Source organism: Chenopodium album, chromosome 19, assembly GCF_948465745.1.
Source record: "Chenopodium album chromosome 19, dcCheAlbu1.1, whole genome shotgun sequence".
Classification (NCBI taxonomy): Eukaryota; Viridiplantae; Streptophyta; class Magnoliopsida; order Caryophyllales; family Amaranthaceae; genus Chenopodium; species Chenopodium album.
Window position 1 is genome coordinate 20422393 of NC_137852.1, and position 24366 is coordinate 20446758.

The following is a 24366-nucleotide window of genomic DNA, read 5'->3' on the forward strand; positions in this document are numbered from 1 at the left end:
TGGTTTTCCAGTGGTGTTGGTAGGTAGGAAGGTACCGGTGGTGATGTGGTGGTGTGATGGTGGCCAGAGAATGGGAATGGAAATACCTAGGGGGTGGGGAATGAACTTGGAAGGATTTGGGGGAATGGAGGAGGTAAAAGGAATGGGAAAAATTAGCTAACAAACGACAACAAAGGGAATCAAAGTTGTTGATTCCATTTCCCTTTGATGAATACCCCTAACCAAACGGCTCCTAAATATTGTTTTAGTGGAGCTTGATGTGAATTAAAGATACAGAATACTAAAATAGAGATAATATAGTAATAAATTATTACCAGAGTCGTCTGACTAAATTTGGAGGCCCTGTGCAAACATATATATATATAACGACTATTTCACCAAATGCCACTAAGCACTTAAAAATTCACCAAATGCCATTGACAAACATTATATTGTCATGACGTGCCATTAATGAGGTATGACCGTTAGCTATCTGTTACTGCAATCTTAATTCACCAAATGCCACTGACTACTTTTGATTTTTCATGAAATGCCATTACTTATATAAATCATTATACAATATACCTATGACCTAATGAGTTATAACGGCTAGTTAGTTTCACCTTTTTTAAATTTTTTTTGGGGGTAAACTAGCTGTTACACCCAATTTGTTGTATAAATTTGAATGCACAACTATATTGTTATACCATTCTAGTTTTTTAACATTGAAAGTCCACAGTGTTGAATTATTTAGAGTATTTGAGACGAATTTCATGGTGTTTAATTATTTGCTTAGGAAATGGTGCTGCAATTAATTAAACAAGTAATAAGCGTAAATAAAGGAGTAGTAAACTCCCGTTCACGCCTCGAAGAATTATCCGTTAATGTTGTTTGCATTCTTTGTGATCCTTATTTGAACACAAAATCCCCAACAAACAGTGTGTTGTGTTTTTTGGTATCTTTTTAATGGACGGATTCTCTGTTATGTTTTGGGCATTTTGATGTAAACGTAAAATCAATTTTTCCAGCACATGATTTAAACAGTAAGCAATTATGCTTTAATGATGTTCAATTTTCCACTTTATTCAATTTAATTGCAATTACAATAGTTCACATCACCATTACGATCACAACTATTACACACATCAGTACACCTAATTTAAAAACATAATTGAGAATTTTATGTTGCTGCACCTCATTTGTAACGCCTCATTTGATGTGTAATGGACACAATTAAATTCGTTACAAAAAGAGTATTTGTAACGGGCAATACTCATGATTATGCAAATAGAGGGCTCCTATGTGTGTTCTAAGTTTCAAATTTATATAACCAATTGGGTGTAACGGCTACTTTACCATAAAAAAAATTCAAAAAAGGTGATACTAACTATCCATTATAACTCATTAAGTCTGAGGTATATTGTGTAATAATTTAAATACGTAATGGCATTTCATCAAAAATCAAGAAGTTGTTAGTGGCATTTGGTGAATTAAGAATTGCAGTAACAGATAGATAACGGCCAGAACTCATTAATGGTACGCCATGACAATATAATGTTTGTCAGTGGCATTTGGTGAATTTTGAAAAACCAGATGGAATTTGGTGAATTTTTAAAGTACTCAGTGACATTTGGTGAAATAGCTGTATTTATAATTACTAATTAGTATTCATATGAGATAAATTATCTGAATCAAACCTTAAAGTTCTTGTCAAGTTTGTGACGAAAAACGGAACAAGCGTTGCCGAAATCGTTTAATTTTTTAAATGAGAAAATTAGAAAAAATATCCCAAATATATATTAATTATGTGAATATTAAGAAGAATAATTGATGAAATGAGCTTGAAATTGTATGAATTTATTTTGAGAAATTTAGCCATATGAAACTGATTGTCAAATTAAATCTTCAGGATAATTGAGTTTCTGACTCTTTGAATTTGAGGAGGAGTCTTGAAATTTTTAAGGATAATATGAAGAGTCAAATAGGTTTAGTTGAAATTTTATAAATGCCTTTCAAAAAAATATTATAAATTATAAATATAGGACATCATTTATTGGAAATTAAAATGCAAGATTTGATAGGAATATTTATTGATTGGAATTAATGTTGAGCACAAGAAGGAAACAAATTAGGGTCAATCGCCCAAAATGGTAAATAAAAAAGACCCTTAGCGACAATTTGGTAAAAAAAACTTACTCTGGCGACAATTTGGTAAAAAAAATTAAGCTTAAGCGACATTTGGTAAATAAAATAATCTCAGGCAACAATGAACCAAAAAAATACAAAAAATTCCAATAAATTACTCGCGAATGCTTAATTTAGTTTGTTTTTCTTGTTTTTTTTACCAACCCTTTTTATGGAAATAACAATTTTAAGAAAAAAAAAATGTTAAGTATCAAGTTCACTTAAGTTTCATACCCCTTATTAACTATTTTTTTTTTAAAAAAAGGGTTGGAAATAAAAAGGGGTGACATATTAATTCAAAATTTTAAATGAGAAAATAAATTTAAAAACACAAAACTAATCAAATTAGAATTTTTAATGAGTTTGTTGGGAAAAAATAGATTTTTTGGTCTAACTGTTGACGGAGTTTATTTTTTTTATCAAATTGTTGTAGATGGTTAGCTTTTTTACTAAATTGTTGGCGGAATAAGTTTTTTTTCCCAGATTGTCGCTAGGGGTCTTTTTTATTTACCAATCTGGTCAATTGGCCATCAGATTAGCAGCTTTTTCAAAATTACAGTTACACACTTACACGTTCTAATAAGAGAAGAAGAATAAAAATGGGCCCTCCTTTATATTGGGCCCTGTGCAGCCGCTCAGGCTTCACATGCTAAGGTTCGGGCCTGATTATTACTACCATACTATGAAAAAATAAAGGATGTGATGAAGAGTAATAATAACAAGAGAAAATAAATACATTAGGTCACAAAACTAACTACATCCGTCTCTTATCTTCTCGAACATTGAAGTGATGTCTTTTTTCAATAAATGCCTTGGAAGAGGTTGTGATTAATGGCGGAAGATTTCAATTCTTTGTGCTCGTTAATTAAACAAGGAAACATTTGCACCACAATACACTTGCTCGCTTGTAGCTAGAAGACTAGGTAGATGCAGGCGTGTTGTAGAGCTTGCTAGATCATCCTCAACTTTATTATATCCTTTTACTACAATTTTGAGAAACATATAATATTTTTTTTAATATCAAGTAATATAATTATTTGATTCCATGGAAAATTTGATGGTAATTCTTCAGTCCCAATTTACTTCCCCATTCTTCTATTAATTTGGAGTTTCCCATTTTGATTATCCATTTCCTTCTCAAGAAAAAATCATTTGAGTTAGGTCTCACACTTACCATTTTACCAACCAATTTCTTTATTTCTAATGTTTCATTTGCATTAACTTTTGTGCATATGAGTATGAGAAAAGTAAAATGGGAGGCGAGAATGATCAAAGTACAGAGGACATGTTATGGACTCATATATGTTGGTATTTAAGCTAAGTTGGTTTATCATAATTGCGTCAAAGTTAATTTGTCAACTTTATTAAGGAATGTAGGATGGCTTGTCCATTAGTCTATGGGAAAAACTGTTATAGGTCTAGCCCAATAGGTAGTAAAATGGGTTTCTTTTTGCTCCATTTATTTTGTCATATATGGCATTTCACTAGTTTTGTAAGTCCTCCTTGGGTTTTTTTTTCATGGGTTTGCCTTGTTTTGGAAGTCTTTAGAGTAACATCTTGTGGCTTCTTGAGTAAGCTTGTTTTAGAAATCCTTGAGGTAATAAGCTAAGGGTAATAAGAGTAAGTGAAGGCAGTACCAAACACGCGCACAAAATAGAGAGATAATAAGTGATAAAATGAGGGATTTTAGAGGGTACCCATTTTCAGAATTTTCAGCACAACTTTCACAAACTTGGTTGTTGCTAGAATTCCACCGTTGAATCGTGCTCAAATTTTAAAAACTTATTTTTGACATCAAGGGATGCATTTTGAACAGTTGGATAATTATTTTGAGCTCTGGTTTAGTTGGAATCATCTCTGGATAGGATTGCTGTTTTGGGGTGAATTCTACACCTTTTGCTCTTTAATTTTGGTGTCTTATTGTTGGTGGGTTGTGAATCCTTTGTAGATTAATTTGGGGTTCTTTTCCCTTAATTTATCAATTAGAGAAGTTAGAATGGACTCCTTAAACGGTCACGAGATTTTTATCCTTCACCTTGAAGGGGTTTTCCACATATAATTTGTGTGTGTTGTATGTTATTATTTGTTGCTATTATTGTTGATTTTTGCTACTGCATTATTGTTGTTTTGGTTGTGTGATTTGATTGTGTGAGAAGTTAGGTTGATTAGATTGAGTTGTTGGTTGATTGCCTTGTGTGTGACATTACGAGTGTGGTAATGACCCCCTTCAAATCCCTACAACTTAGTTTCAGAGCCAGAGTTTAATTTGTCACATTATGGAGTTTAGTAGTAAGAGTATGACCATTGGTTGCCCATTTAGGGTGGTCATGAAGAGAGAGAGGAAAAAAAAAGCATAAAATAATAATATAAAATTCTTTTTGGGGGAAATGGTCCATGACTAGGTTATAGCCATGCCCACTTGAGAATTATGGGCATTGCATGTTATTGTGACACTTGTCTAATAGAGAGTGGTTCCGGAGAATATTTTTTTTTTTTTTTTAATGTTGATGACTTCATGTGAGAATTGGAGGAGTGGAGAAAGGTGGGTAAACTTGTTTGGGAAGTGACACTTGGCAACATCTAGTTCATTTTGCAATTTTGAATCCAATGGTCTGAAATTAAAATAAAATATGAACATTGTAAAATTTATAACGGTAATTACTTTTAAAATACAAACTTTAAAAAAAAAAAATTATACCAATGGCTCTGTAGGGAATATTTCAAGCATTACCCCAAACTTGAACCTCACTGTGATCATACACTAAAGCATGGTGGCATTCAAAGGGAAGGAAGCTAGAGCAAAAGAGTCGCCAACAAGCTAAGTTTTAGGAACTTGTAAACCATTCACAGGGTGAAGGTTACACCCCTTAACGATCCATGAGATCGTCAACTCCAATAGGTCTGGAACCATGACTGGTGTTCGGGGATGAGGTTACAAATCCAATCTAAAAGAGAAAGAACCCGCCCTATAAATAGGACTCTACTTTATTCTACTCGTATTCATGTGCGCTTTTGGTCTAACATGCAATCATTAGGTTTATCCTAAACTTGTTTAATCTATGTTGGTTGAATAATAATGCACAAATAAAATTATTATTGACGATCACTAGAATTAAAATCATATTAGCCTAAACCAAATTATCAATTATCTTATTAAGCGTGATTTCAAGTACAAATTCCCTTTAAACCTGCATAAAAGGCGTGATCAAGCAATAACAACAATATATATTGACAGGCTAAAGTCGTATCACCTAATCAAAAGTAATTACCTAAGTCCACTAGCTTATGCAGATAGGGAAGTAGGGTCGAATCCACAGGGAAACTGGTCTTTCTACTCCTAATTAATTATTATAATCTAAATTATCAAGGTAACCAATATGTTTGTGCTTATAAACTAAACTACGAAGATTATGAGTAAAGTGAGTAAATAGGGAAAAAATCAATAATAATAAAGCCTAGGGCATAGGTTCACTAATAAACAATATTCCAGGGTAAAACATAATAATCAATCATCAATGCGTTAATTAATCAGATCATAAAGGGCTTTTGCTACGTATTACAATCACAGAGTTAATTTACCGGTATTAAATCTCATCTCTCGAATCTCGACCTAACCATTTATAAATTAATCTGCCTATTGAATCTAAGCCTAAACATCAATTCTCATCTCTCGAATCTCGAATCAATATTGCTAAACTCATACAATTAAACCTGGCCAAATCTAATTGCATAGCATTTAAACAATCAATAGGAAATCAATTAAGCATTAACTATCAATAATCATAAAATTACCCCTTCATATTATTTATTAGATCCCCATAAACCCTAGAAAGAGAACTACTCAGACATGATTAAAGCTAAACACATCAAAGTAATTAAACAAGGCATGAGGAATTGAATGAATAAAAATACTGAGATTAATAAGAGAGAAATCGTACCAAGACGGCGGAATTACAATGGAGTTTAGGAACAAGAGAAAATAAAGTCTAGAGAGAGAAAGTCTAAGTAGAGAGAGAAGAAAATAAAACTGGAGTGTAGAGAAGTGAAATGAAGTGTCAAATCTTGCCTAATAAAATTACATTAATACTAAGCAAGAATTATACGCTAAAACAAACTAATCGGAAATAAATCGTCCTAAAATACCCACGCGCCCGGTCGGGCAAGAGGCCACCCGACCGGGCCCGCCTTTTTCTCAAACATCCCTTTCTCGCGCCCGGTCGGGCGCGTGCTCCGGGCGCGAGCCTTCTCAGGTGCTGCCTCGCCCCGCCCGGCCGGGCGCGCCTTCGGGCGGTGCTCTGGTGGTCCGGGCGAGGCTTCTTGGGCCTCGAGGCATTTCCTTGAGCTCTCCAACTTGGCCCAAACACCTCGTATCTCCAAAACTGAGCCCTTAGTCACCGATTTGCTACCTCCAATCGGTCTTGGGCTATCGAAAGTGGTCGCGGTCTTCCAACTCTTGTAGATGCTCCTCGAAAACCCGGGAAAATGCTCCAAGTACGCAAATTCCTACAAAACTCAAGCAAAACTACAAAAACACTGGAAAACACAAATTAGTAATAAAAGTGGCTCGAAGGAGCCAAAAACACTACTAATTACGACCAAGGGACGGGGTAAATCTCTATATAAAATGAACATATCATATATCAAGCAACATAATATTAACTATCATATTAATCATAATTAGGCATAATAAAGACAGCAAGATCCTAGGCATGATACTAACAAGATTAATAAAAAAATCCTAGCATGCCACTAAACAATAAAGATCAAAGCTTTAGCCCTAACATGATACTAACATGCTATTAGAAAGAATAGAAAGCATCCTAACATGATTCTAGAAAGCATTAAAAACATTCTAACATGCTGCTAGGAATTAATCAAATCTAAACATACTTTCTACATTGAAATAAAAAGGGAGTAAGCTAATAACTTACTTTGAAGCCTCGTACCTCTTTCTAATAACAAAATACACGAGGTAGTAAACTTCAATAAAATATTAAATCAAAGAATTAAATTAAATAATTGAAAGAAAGAGTTAAAAAGTTTAGACTGTATCTGGGACCAAACCCTAAGAAATTATTAACCTTTGACGTCTTGGGCGAAGGCAACTTCGAACTTGGCTAGGTGTGTCTAGAACTAATGAATGCGGTATGGTGTTTGTAAAAGTTAGTTTAGAAAGAGAGAGAGAAAGAAAGCTATATTGCTCGAGAGAGAATTCTTGATGAGAATTGGTTGGGAATTGATCATTGAAAACGGAGGTCCAAGGACCCTATTTATAAGAAAATAATCCGGAATCCGATAGAAAATAGTTAGAATTTGAAAAGGAAAAAAACTCCACCTTGTCGCCAACGACAGGCTTCGTCGCCAGGCGACGAACCTGTCGTCCGGCGATGCAAGAGGTTTTCAACACGTTTTCAATACGGAATCCACTTATCAATAAAATTGAGTCGTAAAATCTGTACGAAGGCTAAAATCGTACTTTCATATAAAACACTTATTTTATTCCAAGTAAAACTCATATACATAATTATCAATCCTTATCCCACTAGGATAAAAAAGAACCTTCTAGATGATTCTAGAAGACTATAATCAATCCTATTAGTTTTAGGAATAATAATAGGCCCTCCTCTAGATCATTGGGTCGTATGTAAGGACCAAACCGGGCCCAATTTAGTATTTTGGCCACAACTTCCTCATTATTCATCGGAATTGGGCTTATAATATATCGTTGGAAAGTTCTTTTCAACCCCATCCAACTACACTATTATTGGACTCTTATCATGGACCAAACTAAACTGAATTGGTTATTTTCATAAAATAGAGCAGGTTTTTGAAAACAGAAAGAAGGTTTTTTTAATAAAAATTAACCGCAACACTAGACTTTTCAGACTTTCACTTCATTCGATTATGATTCGACGCGAAAGGTATTCATCTCTGGTTTTGGTTTTGGGAAGACACAAATGGGTGTCTACAAGCTCTAATTTTTTCCCTCTATAAAATGAGTATAGCTTTGAGGTATTTTAACCCAATTTTTTTTTTCATCAGTTATTACTCCTATATTTAGTAAGAAAAATTTTATGGTAATTCAAGGTTAGTAAAATTAAAACTTTTGGAGATGAATAACCCAAAATCCCAAAGGCAAAAAATCCCACAAAATCCAAAAAATCATCACAGCTCCAAAATAATCGAAATATTCATCCTTCTTATTTAGAACGTTCTATGTATCATTATTTAATAAATTAATCGTATAAACTTCTAGAAATTTTAGCATTATCTTTATTTAATTAATTATGCCTTCTTTTTTATAGAACGTTCTATGTTTCATTGTATTTTTAATATTTGTTATCGTTTTGTCAAATAATATGTTATCGTATCATCTTATCATTTGTATTACTTAATTAACGATCATTAGATCACAATTTACATTAATAATTATATTAAATTAATGATGATTAAATAATGTAATCATTTATTATTAATTATTTAATTCATTGATTTACTAATTGTAGTGGTGGGGTGGGGTAAAAGTAGGAAAGATAAAATCAATGACCACAAAATTAGAGGGCAACCAATGGAAGGGCATGGACATAAGTGGGCATGAGAGTTGGGCATGAATGAGGTAGAAGAGAGAGAAATTGATAAAAAAAAAAATGTGATGACCACCATGTCAATGGTCATCCATTGGCTATACTCTAATAGTTTGCTGATTTGTTGCAATGTAATGCTAAACTTGTTATTTTGTTGTTGGAACAGAAAAATTAACAACTATTTGTTGCAAAAGCTAGCTAATTCATATTGCATATTTCAACTGTCAAGTGCACAAGATATACATGCCCTTTTTTCATCTTTGTTATTGAAAAAAAATACTTGACATAAGAACACTTAAACCATACTAATTATTTTCATATGTTGCAAAAAATAAGCCCCCTTACAAAATATACATATACTTCACAAGATAGACTAGGTTTTTTTTTTCTCTCCCCCCCCCCCCTAATAGCTTGCAACTTGGCCCTTGGTGCAGATGTGCGTTCTTGGTGTTGTTGGTGTCATTATTGGTGCAGATGTGGTGGTAGATGTTGTTGATGCTTGGCTTTGTGGTGGATGTTGGGACTTGTGGGAACTTTTTGTTGGCACATGCAAATCTTACTTCACAAACCCCCAAATACAGGCTTCTCTAAGAGTGGACTGAAAAGTTACTAACCTTGTAATCATACCTGCAATATTCTCATTCAACCTCATACACCCAAAGGTTTCTACCCCCCCCCCCCCTTTTTTGTTGTTGTTGTTTTTTTTTTTTTTTTAAATCACAAACCCACCACCTAACCTAACCTTAATATCCACATATTCAACATCATCATCCATCTGTTCATATTACAAGGTAGGTGTTATTCATTGATTTGTAATAGCAATTTGTTACTAGATAAAAGAATCTACAATCAACACAATCCCTAATTTTTTTTTAAAGCAAATCAATTCATTAATAAAAAGTCATCCGGCATCTACAAATGAAATCTAGATTAACAAATACATAAAATTGAATCAAATTAGGGTTTCCTTCATAAAAGCTACGATCGTTGAAAAGATCTTGCATTGTGGTACATCTCTCGCACACATCGCTAGAACATACAACCTTTTCGGAGAGACAGTCTAACGATTTGTTGTAGCCGTAAAGATGATTCTCATCTGACTTGCCTAAACGCATTTGAAAACTTGACAACCGCTGCGATCCCGAACAAATCTTTACCAATGAACTGACAATAGGGCAAAAGATATTACCTTTTTGATAAACCCTAACACACAAACAAACCCTAAACAAACACGAACAAACAACTAAATTAACAAAAACTAACGACTCCACCATAGGGAGTCGGACGAGTATCTACGCTACTTGTGGAGATTTATTGAAAACTAAATAAAATTAAGGGAAAAGGGTCGAAAATTGTCTAATTTCCGAACAAATTAGACTATTTTCGGCCTAAACTGTCAAGGTTTTGGAGAAACCCTAGAAGAGAGGAGGAAAGGAAAGGAGAGGAGAGGCGAGAGATTTTTATTGGAAAATAACACAATCCCTAATTAACTATTACCCTAATTACACATAATCGGGTAATATCAAAATGTGTTCCATTTAATAATTAAACAATCCCCTCAATCAGGCATTCAAACAATAAACTAACATAGTCAATTAAACAATAAGTCACTTTAATTGAGTTTTAATAAAGTAATTACTACCTCCGTTAAGTTTTATTTGCAACTTCGAGGTGCGACACGGATCCCAAGTCAAAATTTCATAATGGTGATTATGGAATGAAAGGGTTTGTGATTAAGGAGGAGAGTGATAAATTAAACATGATTAGTAAACTACCCAAGCCACTCACCAAGTTACGAGGCCACCACCATCGAAACCACCTAAACCAGACGAGCCACCACCACCGACACCACCTAAACCAGACTAGCCACCACCACCGACACCACCCTAAACCCAAACTACCGACACCAGTGTCGAAACTCCCAAACCCAGACCACCACAACCACCGACTTGCCGAAACTCCCAAACCCAGACCACCACAACCACCGACACTGCCGAAACTCCCAAACCCAAACCACCAAAACCACTGACACTGCCGAAACACCGTAAGCCCTGCCTAAACCACCATCGACACTAGCGAAATTGTCACTGAAATCCTGAAACCACCTAAATCTAGACAACCCATCAACACAAACACCATCGACACCACCCATAATCCTGAAAATCACTGAAACCACCCATAAACCCACCGAAAATAATCGAAACCACCCACAAATCCACCATATTTCACTGAAACCACCCACAAATCCATTAAAACCCTTAAACCCAGAATACCCATAAACCCAAGAAAATCATCCATTCCATGAAATCAACATGTGGATCGGAGTCTTGCCCCAAAACCACCATAGCCACGATGACTTTGCTGCTAGTGCTTGCTGGATCGGAGTCGAAATCAATGGAGGTTGCGCACTTGCGATTGAGAGGAGAGAGAAAGAGCCAAGTTGGGAGTTGTTAGATCTAGATTAAGTTGATAATGTAATATAATTAATCATTTAAGTGAATGTTTAATTTTTAAAATAAGGGCAATATTGACATTTTCTGCAAAAAAAAACTTACTAAAAAGGGAAAGATTTGGGAAAGTTGCAAATAATACTAAGCATCCAAATATAGTAAAAGTTGCAAATAAAACTTAACAGAGGTAGTATATATTAATCATGTTGAACATTTTATGATAAAATGCAACTCAACAATGAACCCTAACATTTCATAAAATTGCAATAATACCATCAATCAACTAAAATACTAAAAAGACCAAAAAAAATACCAAGATTGCGTACATCTGTCAACTTTTATGTTCACTGCAATGTTATAAAAGATGCCAACCTTCTGGTCCCAAGGCCATCTTGAACATTTTAGGGGTCCTGTTCTAAATTATATAACTGGGCCCTTTAAGTTACATAAATTTTTTTATTATTTTTATTTTTACGGGAACAATACATATTTTAATACATATGTTGTTACATATATTGAAAAAACCACAAAAAATTTGTATATTTAATTAATAATAACTTAATAAAAACCTAAAATTAGATCAACTAATACTTTAAGATCTTTTTCTAAATAAAAAATAACTCCAGTAGATTAAACAATCTGATGCTTAGACCTTGCCAAAAATTAAAATTGCACAATGCTACGGAGTTCACCAAAATTCTACCCTATACTGAGAGCTACTTGTATAATTCACCAAACTCTATCATATAATCAAAACCCTCTTGAATAATCAACATAATCTAAAGACTAATTTTTTTTCTCATATTTTTTTTTTATTTTTTTTTATTGGGATGGAGAAATTTAACCATAGTCTCATAATTTTTTGAAACGATTAACAAGTAAAAAAACCCCAAATAAGTTGATACAGATTATCTAAGCACATGGGAAAATTGTCTGAATTCTCATACCTAGTTTACAGTATCGTATACTTGTAAGGAAAAGAGGAATGATTTTAAAATTAATTGATTATTTTGGTAAGAAATAAACTTAAATGTGAAATTAAAGATTAGTTTGGAAAATTGGAGAATCAAAAGAAGGAAAACAGAAATTAAACTGTGATAAATGGTGTATAATGAACGTGCAGTGGGAATTGAAATTTGAGTTGTACTTTATAAAGCATTTATAGCGTGGTTTTAGGTATGCCATGAAAGAGAAAGAGTAAAAAAAAGTGAAATATACACCGGCAAACAAAACAAAAACATGGGCTTGTGAAATATTTGGGCCCTCAGATTTTGGAGGCCTTGTGCTTGTGCACACTTTGCACACCCTCATCTACGCCCATGTCTGGTCCCCTCTCAACAACCAAAGATGGCAACTTGTCCTTCTAGTTTCCCCTTTTTAAGAAATTAGAGGTAATCTAGACAACAATGTAGTGAAGTTGATGAAGAAAAAAAGTTTAGGGTTTGGTTTCATTAATGGTGGGGAGGTTGAAGGATTGAGAATGATTTAATGTTAGAAGACGAAGGAATTATATGAAAGTAAAGTAGGGATAAAATAGTAAGAGGAAATTTGTGTTACCACAGAAAAAAATGAAACGAGTAGCAAGAACACCAACACCCTAAAATGAAATTTGTCGTAAAAAAAATGATATTTGTCGTAAAAAATGCTGGCCTATACAAAAGAATATGGTACCACAGAAAAAAAATGAGTACATGAAACGAGTAGCAAGAACACCAACACCCTAAAATATAATCCACAAAGAATAAATTACATCATTTACATACGATCAGTGCAGTGCTTTGGAACACACACACTGACACACATACACAAAATCCATGTAATTACAGCCAACTAGATATTCTATATACAAGTTGCAGCTACACAGAACAACTTTTAGGCCAAACCCTCACCCTCACATGTTGCTTTAGCTAGTATGACAAGGGTATCTGCATCATCAGCTAAATTTCAGGCAATCTTGGAACATTAAAAGTTGTGAAGGGAAGTTGGCATGTTGCGCAACTTCTACCTTTGACTGGCATTACACAGAACAATTCTGTTGTTCTGATTGTTCTGATACAAATGGAAATAAAAAAATAAAAATAAAAAACGTGGGAATTCCAATCACCCAGGTCTGCTTGGAAAGGCCTTTCCCGACTTCACTGATTCAGATCCAGGGGCTGTCATCATATTTCCATTATCAGACATGTAGTAGTAGTTGTAATTTATTCTAGTCACCAAATCTGCCAAATGTGGAAAGTGTCCAACATTGATCTTGAAGGACAATACCTGTAAAGCCACACATTGAGAAAAATAACACTATCATTACATCCTTCTTAACCTGCTAGAGAGAAAATGCATGCAGCTAAAAAGAAGAGCTGAGAAAACCAAGCAGGAATTACACTGATCTATGCGTATTTTTGTCATAATTTCCCAAATTTATACCATTTTAGGATATGTAATTAAATATATTAATGCAACCCTTAGGGCTGTTTATACCCTATCATTAACAAAAAAAAATAAAAATAAAAAAAAAACCCAACACTGTCTACCTAGCATTGTATGGTAGCCAAATGTGGTGAAATTAAGCACATTAACCTGCCCAAAACCACCATTGCTTACTTCCAACATTTTACTTCATTTAAATTAGTTTCTTTTCACTATGTACCCTCCCAGTTCCCACTAATACTTTCTCACTGCAGAATAAAAATTCCTTCACTTCCTTGTGACTTTAGACAGATTTATCTAAGAAGTGGAGAGAAAGAATACTCTGAGAAGAAAGGCAATGCAATCATCGAACTGCTTCTCAATACGTTCCACTTCCATTTCACATCTCGTTTTAATAGCAGAAATAGCTCCACCACTATTAAGTGTCTGCTGTATCGAGTAGAAGTCCAGAGCCAATCCAAGGATAGTGTTTATCCTGCTGGCTATTAGTGCCCCCTGTAGTTGGAATAATTTCACCGTAGTATGAACTAAGAATGGGTGGACACTATAAAATCATAACATATCAGATAAATGAGAAGATACATACCAGCTTATCAGGAACAACAAAGCATTGTCTTTGTATTGATAGCAAGTAGGCTTCATGTACTTCAATTACTTCATCTAAAGAACATGCTGCTGCAATACCTTGGCACATCTCACGCCAGGCACTATGATAGACCTGCATCACCAAACGGATATGAAATTGACATTTTGTGAAACTCGTGTAAACACTGACTAGATGATTACATTGTTTGCTACTATTAAACACTGACTAGATATTATAAGTTGAGGCACTTGGAAGAATTAGGTATAAGGTGGGACGTTGCATGCATGCTAATGTCAGCAAAGAACATCACTCAACCCCACACCAAACTAGAAGAGTATCCAGACCTAACTAACTAACCACCCATAATTTTTAGTCTTCACACTTCTCGCCAAGTAACCAAGCTTTTATGAACAAGACACCAGCTGATAGTACAGCTCCTGAACTACCCTGAAAACAGTTTCAATAATGCTGTTTTAATGTTTATATATTACTTACCAATTACCCCAAACAAAATTTAGCTTCTACCAAGGCTAGCACAGTAGAATGAGTAGATCATGTATCTTCTAGCCCTTTGTTTGGATTGAAGGAAATGGAGGGAAATGGAAGGGAAGGGAAATCGAGGGATGGTATCTTTCATTTGGATAACAAATGAGGAAGGAAGGGAGCTGGAGTGGAGAGAAATGGAGGAAAAAATTGTAAGATAATAATCTCTCCAAGATTGGAGAGATTTGGAAGGAGAACAGCAAGAGAACTCATCATTTTTCCCTCCTCTCCCCTCCCCTTCCTTTCCCTTCCCTCCCCTTCTTTTCCTTCCCCTTTCTTAATCCAAACACATTGTAAAATCTAAGCGGTCTATTCATGTCATAAAAAAAATTCTGGAGAATTGAGATAAAGGTGTTTTAATATTGGAGGCAAGGTATACATCAAACTACACCTTAATCTTCAATCATGGACATTCTTAATAGATAAATTTATATTCATATATACTTAATAATGGCTTTGTCCAATATTTATTTTAATTGATATTTTGTAGGCCTGCCCAATATCGACCCGCGGCCCGCATTGGCCCGACCTGATATTGACCCTATAAAATGTGACTCTCTTTGACCCGACCTGCAATGACCCTGACCCGACCCGCCCAATAACCAGGTCTAGTCACAAGTCAATAACAAGCCAAACTTTACTTAATTGTCCAGAAATAGTAAGGCCGAATATAAATCCATTACGATTTCCCCTGAAAACGGAAAAAGTGACAGTACTAAGGAGCATATAAGTAGCATGGAAAAATTAACAAGTCTCCTTGATGCAAGCTTTTATATGGAGAAATATCTTACTCTATCCATCACATATTGGTGAAAAGCATCCACAAAATGCAAAAGTTTCTGTTCCACTAACCAATGGTGCTTGAAGTTGACTGTCACCAAACCTTTTTTCTGTAAAATAGTGCCAATAAGAATGGAGCAGTCATGCTGATAAGTACTGTGATAAAAAAAATTTCTTAGAATAAAGAAAGAAGATTAAAGTTGACTTTGCTTAACATTTTGAATGGCTCATATATACTTGCCAAGAAGTCTGTCACTAAACTAAGTAAAACAACAAGATGAAGAAAAAGTGTACCTTCCATATCCATCTCCGAACTTTGTCAAGTACAAACTTTGCACGCTTAACTTTCAATAGGAAATGCATCACCTACGTATAATGTGTTTCAGAAATTAGCAATTACTGATGTCAATTTGAATCAAGAAACAAAATTATATGCGCAAAGTTTTACCTGGTTATACTTTCTAATTGCCTCAGTGTTAGCAATAAGTTCAAGTGGCCAAGAAACCTATGACATTAAAATATACACACTTCGTAAATTCACTGAAAACAAATGAGCACCCTGCAAATTTTGGATGGTACAAAAAAAGGAGCTAAATTGCCTACTTGGGCACAACTTAAGAAGCAAACAATAAGACAAATTGACTTAAGGACAAAGGGGATTTTATGTTTTAGAGAGTCTTTTTTATGGAGCTCTAGGAATGTCTATTAGTTGAAGGGTGCCTGGAAACAATGTGTAGAGTAAAAGCGACAAGTCAGACGCCTACTCTTTCCAACTTCATCTAGGTTATACGTTTTTGTAAAGGTCAGTTGTAGAGGAAGGTATTGAGCCGAGTTTTCCAAACATCAATAAACTATAGGCCTCATGTGTAAGGAATATAAAAGCTAATTTAGTCAACCTTTAATCTGATCCATTATATAACAAAGTTGATAATTTTTCATAAGAGATTAAAGTCTTTCATGAAGATGGTCACTTTATTCTCAGTAAAACCTAAAAATATCCAAAAAAAACACAAATTGTGAAACTGACCTTGTAGGTGAAGTTGAGTACATCAAGACCATTAACGCCCGAGATATTATCATGACCTCTACGAGGAGTAGATGGAATAGCATTTGCATTCTGATGATCACTACCATCAAGACCATGAGGTTTTATGATGGAGACATCCAATGAGTCTGGCGCAGTCAATAGCATGGCATCTGCAGAATTTCTGATAGACTCCTAAAATAGACAACAAAAAGATGCTAAGAAACCAAAGAAAGCAAGCAAGTTCAGTCATCAAAGAAAACAAGTTTAATCTAATTTGCCAGAAACCAAGACCAAGTTCCAATAAAGCTGATGGAAATAAATCACAGCCTTGTTTGGTGATTTTCGCAGGGAATAACATGTTCCAAAATAGCTTCATTAATATAGAGTTCTGATAAAATTTCCATGGAAATGAATTTCATATCATATAAGGTTTAATGAATGCATGTAAAACACAAAATAATTTGAACCAACAATTATAAACTACTCATTTAAAAAACAAAAAATGTACTTTGGGTGATGGATGAAAGATGGAAGTGCAACATACCCAATACCCCCCGCTTCCAAACTATCATAGGAGCCAAGTGACAAAAGGAACTTCAAGTTTCATGATAGGTGGTCAATCAAACAAAGTAACTTTTTCCATGCAACTTGAAGTTCCCATCACAAACTATGTCTAACCAAATAAAGCCCTAGAGACTTGTTAATAAGCACAAAAAAAACGGGACAAATAAATAATATAAATCATACACATCTCTACATTTTCAGCTTCTCTCAAAATTTCCTTGCCTTTTGTTCAACAAATAGTAGATTAAAAAAGATTGGATCAGTTGATATTCAAACACTCCCTCCGTTTCTAAATACCTGCAAAGTGTTTTCTAGACACTATTCATATACTTCCTCTATTTTTTTCAACTTGCACCTTTTTGGGGACAAGAGTCAAGAAAGGGAGTAAAAGGTGAAGATACCAAAAATGCCCATGTGACTACAAACAAAGGAGAGAGAAAAAAGGTAGGGATAATTTTGGTTATTACCAAATGTAGATAAGGGTATAATGGCTATTTTTTTTAAACCGGGTATAATGGCTATTTTTTTTTGAAACCGGGTATAATGGCTATTTGGTATGTGAACACATGATAGAAGTTTATGAAAGCATACCATAAAGGGAATGGTGCAAAGAAAAAAAACGGAGGAAATATTATTTTAACTACATGTTTTACTAAGATGTAAAAATCAAATGTTAATATGTTATTGTGTAATGCTGTTCGATTAATCTCAATATATATTTTCAAACATTTTTTCCATGACGTTTTATTAATATATAATTACAAATATCTAAGTCAACCTTGTATGATCAATGTATCCAGATCCAAAGAAGATGCACATCAGGGAGTTTTCAATATTGCAGGAAAACCAGGAAGCCATAGCCATGAAGGGGAGCGATCAATATAAAGAGACATCCTTATATATTTAAGAGGAAATGTGGGAATATTTGTCTATTGCTTATTTTACTTGAAGCATGTTGATTACATATTAAAGGCCAACATAATGTCTCAAGATATCATATTTAGATAAAACGATGTGATTCAAAGTTGGAGGGGAAATTAAGAGCATTTTACAATTCTTATTTCTACTATCATATTAACTATCCTTCCACCCAATCTTTTGTGGATTCCTAGAAGCCATAGCCTCATAGACTAGAGTAAAAATATGTATAACTTCAGAATCAAATTTTTCAAGGAAAGTTCTCTCTAGGATTCTCAAAACCCTCACCTGCAGTATTATATTCAGCTCAAAATCATCATCCCATGATTCTCCTTTATCCATTTTATTGAAAATCACTAACAAGAAGTGCTGGAGAAGATCCCCTGAGATAAGCATCCACATCAACCATAAATCAAATCCTAATAAGCATGGTCATAATACTCAAATTAATGATTGGAAATGGCAAAAAATACCTGAACCTAACAAGTATATAGCACGCAACACTTCAAGCTCGTCCATCAGTCTCCAGTCCTGGAGTAACTTTGACAGCATGTGACTTCCAATAATATCCACCTAAAGTATGCGGGGAAAAAAAAAAATTTGTATAAGAACCTGTACAGTTGCTACTGATGTTTATTTCTCTAAATGAATAGGAAGCAAGAACCTGCTTATTAATGTACACTTTCAGACATTCATGCAATACAACCGTAGGAAGGGGGGAACCCTTTGGTTCGGCAATTTGAATCCAGCGAAGAATTCTGGAGGGCAAAGTACTATTTTTCTGGAGAGGTAACAATTCTGACATCTGAAGGTCCTCCTGACATCAAATAACAAATCATTTATGGAGAGGTGATCCGAAAAAATAGCACATATAATATCATCAAACAAGTATTTGAATAACACACCTGGTATGAAGGGAGAATTGTAGGAAAGGGAAACATAGCTTCTAAAACTTTTGTCTCTTCTATTGAACGAAGCAATTGAGACTCACTATGTTGAAAACCAAAAATGAAATTGGTTTGCTTGGTTAATAAAGACCCTTCGTTCTCAAAATTGAAAACAGCCTCCCGTAAATCCTCATCATTCAATGGGGGAAGATTTGCATTTTTTGACAAGGTCAAGGTTCCTAAGGCATCTTTATTCTTGTTCAGTAATTTTTTACAAACAATAATAACAGGGTTTTCAGGACAGAAAGATTTCAGAAGTTGGATTTCATTTACCAAACCAGTCTCAACATCTCTTTTACAATGAGGCAACGTAGTTTCAACTTGACGAGAAGCTTCTCTTTCCTGTAATGTACTATCCAAAAACTCAACCCAAGCCTTTCTTGGGCATTTCATATTAGAACTCTCACTCTCTATTCCTCTAAGATTTTGCTTCTCCACTTCACATTGAAATAAACAAGGAATCATAGAGGCTAAATCATTTTGCATAAAGTAGTTGTACACATGATCACCATGACCTATCATACCAGCCACAGACACAAAAAATAGCTCTACCAATGTCAACCCTGCTGTACTGTACCCTCTATGATCATAAACACCGCAAGTACTTCTAAAACCCTCCAAGTCCTGATATCTCCCTCCTGAAGGTGATGTAATATTTGAAGACATTGGAACATGCCTGATCAACTGCAGAGACTTTCCAGCAGAAACAATTTCCTTAGCTATGTCCTTAATAAATAATGGGCATGCTTGCTGCTTAAGAGCCATGCTTGAGATCTCAGCGTCAACTTTTTGATGTGTCAGGGATCTCCAAAGATAGCTTTTTTCCCAAAATTCAGTGTCATTAATTGACACAGATTTATTTTCATAGAAGAACAACTGTTAGAAAAAACAAAGAATTGAATATCAAAAGTGAAAAACAACAAGTAAAGAATTAAAGAAAGAGAAATTGTAAGACTTATTCATCCTTGTTGAGCAGGGACAAGTGCTAACAAAATGGGGAAAAATAAACTCCATGTGTGAAGGTATCTAGATGTCTGATAAAAAAAAAGGGCAAACTGGAAATTTCATAATACACCTATAAACATCTAAATATATAACACCGCAATAGCAAGAAAACATAGCGACAAGCCAATAAACAACCCATAAAATTTTTTTGCTGCCACTAAATGTTGCATAAAATTTTCTAGCATTTGCAACAAAAAGAACCACTCTAGGTCCAACAGTTACCACAAACATCTTACAACAACAAAGGTTTAACCCAAAAGGATTTGGGATCAGCCAACATGAAATGTCATTCAACCCATCAGTGAAAACACTGAAAAGTGGAGCAGGACAAATCAATTAAGAAAGTAAAATAAGGCAAGTGAAACTAGAGAAAACATGGGTAGTAAAAAAAAAAACCAGGGTGACAAACTAACACTCAAAATTTAGGCAAAAAAATTAAAATTTGAATAATTATTATAAGTGGAAAATAATTATAATACACTTTACAAGTTTACACAGATTATGGTTGAAATACACTTTACAGTTTTGCATAACCTTGCCTTTCTATTTTGTGCAGAAGTTAGAGGTCCTAAGCATTAACTAATGTGTGTAGTATTATTGTATATTCTAATATGTTACTTCAGTTGTATTAAACTATCAATATGCTAAATTAAAGACAGATAAGCTATTATTTACAAGCTACTTTGGGATATCTCTTGCAAGAAAGATAAGCTGTGGGTTAGATGGATTGATGATTATTATATGACACGTAGATCCCTGAGTGAGTTTCAAAGCCCTATTGATATGTCTTGGCCTTTGAGGAAAATTTTAGCTTGCCAAGGGATCATTGACGACAATATTGGAGGGTGGTCTGCTATTGTGAAGAATGGGAAGATCTAAATTAAAAGTGCTTATCAGAAACTTAGTGGAAATTTCCCTAAGGTCCAGTGGAGAAGGGTCATCTGCAACAACAGTGCTACTCGCAGAAATATTTATAGTTTGGTTAGCTATTTGGAGAAGATTATCAACTCTGGACAGGTTTGTTTCTTGAAATGTCATAACAGATGCAACATGTAAACTTTGTGGTCAGGGCTTGGAGTCTACTGAACATTTATTCTTTAACTGTTCTTTTTCTGCTCAAGTTTGGCAGCAAGTATTACATCTCTTCAGTTTTTCCAGGCAGTCAGAGGGGTTTGCTACAGAGTTGGAGTGGGCTATTAAGTGCAGTAAGCGAGTTACGGTCAAGCATAAACTTTTTTTATGCTTTTTGTGGAAAGCATTTATGCTATTTGGTTGTATTGGATAATTGGAATAATTTCATTTTTAGTAAGCTGAGTAAATCGACAGCTACTATTTTTCGTGATATTAGTTTCAAGGTTGCTTGTAGGTGTTCTCATGAGCAACACAAATATTTGTTAGACTTGTATTATAAGTAGGTTGTTTGGGTGGGGTTCTGGCAGTTTGTGCCAGCCTCTGTGGTGTTGTGGTCTTTGTTCTATCCTTTGTGATTTATAAAATCTTTAATCAATTGCCCAAAAAAAAAAAAAAAAACAGACAGATCAAAATGACAAGGTAATATAACGATCTATAACAGATGTCTCAGCATGATGCTATTATAAAAGTAACGTAATGATACTACGGAAGATGAATATCCATACAGAATAGCCTTTATTTCAAACAGCAGAATAGATTCTGTGAAATCTCATCATCCCACAATACACGTACACCATGAAACTCAAATATCTCCACCTTAAACTCGGACATGATTTAAAAGGCAGCATCAAAGAACATACAACCCCTGGGTATATCCACCCACCCATCCTAAGCTAAATCCTAAGAGCAACAATTCCCCGAGAATCATTCTTTACTTCTTTAGTGCCTAAAAAATCCTGAGATTACATTTGATAAAAAAATCTAAACTCATTTTCTCGAGAGATTACCTCATTATAAGGATCATCGAGGATTCCTTCGAAAATCCAGGAATCAAGGATCTCAATATATGGCAATAGACTTCCAAGAAATAAATGTAGAAGCATCCTGTACGCGTCCTCCTAAAAATTGCATAATTTGTTATTAAAAACGAAAAAAATAAATTAAAATACAACCATTAAAATAAGAAAATAAAAAAGAACTATGTTACTTTAACACAACCTCACCACCCTGCACAAGACAAGTTTCATTTAGCTTCTTGTAAAGCTGATCAAGGATATGGACGGCCACTTCAGCAGCAGGGGCAGAATGCTGAGAATCAAGCCAAAATTTCGGGACAGCTTCACGAACCATTTGTAACAAAAACTCAGCCCCTGAACAAAGGCTACGATAAATTAAGCATAGTCAGATAATCCCTATGCAAAAGCAAAGATATAATTGTACCCAACTCCAAACTAAACACCATATACACATCAGCTCATACAAGGATAAAAAAAGATCTCTACTGCCAATAAAGGGTATAAGACATCCAGATTCTGGAATTTTTACAACAATGAAGCATATAAACCCACTCCTACATGCATGAACACCATAAAAACGAGACTGGAGGCAAAAGATAAGCAACAAAGCCGAGCTGAACATAACACAATATCCGCAATTCCTAGAACAAACAAACTGAACTCTTGGAGTACATTGCAATGTTTCTCTGCCATGATATGATCAAAGTGTGCATATATATAAATAATTTTTTTACTTTTATTTAAATACCATAGAATTATTTATTTTTTTACTTTTTTACAAAATTTAGAGTTGGAAGTATATATTGAGTAGCCATTAGGCAATAAACACACGTCACTCGCTACAGATGCCTCTGGCTAAGCATAGATTAATCTAACTAGTAAATTAGTACATTTACAATACCAATCACAAACAACAAATGCACATAGCTAGGAACAAAACAAAGTTTACCATGAAACTAGAATTGCATTTAAGATAGTATAGGGACAATCTACATAGATAGAATGCCAACCTGGACAAAGAGTTAGCCATCCCCAAGAGTGTTGGAACAGTCCTTGGATCAGAGTCATTTATCTTTACATCTTCCTTCAAAGCAATGTCTCGCAACCTCTGTTCCAAACACAAGCTAGCTAAGCCAATATAGTAAGCACCAAACAACAACTCTATACTATTACATCTTACTAAGTTAATATTAGATATATTGGTTTGTCCCAAAAAAACGGTTTATACATAGATAGTATAATGCATTTCCCTATATGAACATTAATTTGTACAATTACAGCAACCAATTTGTGTTGTATTGCCACTAATTATTCAAAACAAGGGTAAATCCGTAAATGGGAATCCAATATTACTATTTATTCATATAAGTTTACAATGTGACAATTTAGTTTACAAAAATCAAAGCATTTTAAACTTTAACACAAACAATGCAACAGAGAAAATATAATGCAGCTAAACAAAACAACTAATCAACCTTGAGCCAAGATGAAACTGAGCTCCCAAATGCCCTCAATGTAGGAAAGTATTTCCCCTCTTTCTCAATTCGTTCTACAACAAGCTCTACAAGCCTCAAACAAGTGGCAGCATACAAACTGATGGAGAACATCATGTAAACTTGTTTGAGAGAGGTGAGTAACATAGATCCCAGTTTTGACATAAAATCGACATTGATTATCGTCCCAAGCAAACAAGGGGCTAGAATTACCCTGCAATATATGCAATACACCTTGAACCTACAAAATGAAAATCAACATAAATCAACAAGCTTTCAAATGTGCAATTCATAAAGAGAAAATTAATAAACCTCGAACAAAGTCTTATCATTTTTATGGATGCTGATAAAATTGAAACCGAGAGTACCAATTCAAATTCACTGGTCTTATGGGAAGTAATTGATGCTGCAAAGTATACGCAGGCCCGTCCCTGAGCCGGGGCAGATGGGGCAGCTGCCCTGGCCCCAGGTAGTAAAGGTTCGTGTTCATAGTTCCATCCTAACATTGAAGGATTATTAACCAAATCCTGCAACACAATAGCAACCAAATTCGACTTAATCATCAAATTATGATCGAAAGAACACATAAAATTCTTCTCTTTCAACAACATCAACTTACATTGCACACCCTAGGCCCAGGGTAAAGAGATTTAATTTCATATTGAATTATCTCGAAAAATACATAATTTAGGGATATTTGATTCAATAATCAAAGAACGCTCATAAATTTCTTATCTTTTGGATATGATGTTTCATAATCTAAGAATTCACGAACCCTAAACTTAAAGCACTGATAATTAAATTAAAATATAAACCCTAGATTGTGAAATTGATATGATGATGACAACAACAAACAACTTACCTTTGAAGCTGCTTCAATTGGGGATACAAGGATAAAATTCAACGGAGAACGCTTCAATAGACAATAGAGAACGTTGAGTGCGCTTCAAAGAA

At 34.5% G+C, this 24366-nt stretch overlaps 1 pseudogene across 1 annotated transcript; it reads right to left on the reverse strand.

Annotated features, from left to right (window-relative positions):
* Positions 1–12850: 12850 nt before the first annotated feature.
* Positions 12851–24366, reverse strand: LOC145593524 (uncharacterized; annotated as a pseudogene). Its single transcript, XR_014102757.1, has 17 exons — positions 24275–24366; positions 23781–23939; positions 23395–23653; positions 22930–23027; positions 22122–22284; positions 21911–22021; positions 18945–19862; positions 18704–18856; positions 18513–18612; positions 18328–18422; positions 16558–16749; positions 15979–16035; positions 15825–15896; positions 15542–15640; positions 14208–14339; positions 13943–14116; positions 12851–13462 (listed from the first exon to the last, which is right to left on the reverse strand). The product of XR_014102757.1 is annotated as an uncharacterized LOC145593524 (transcript).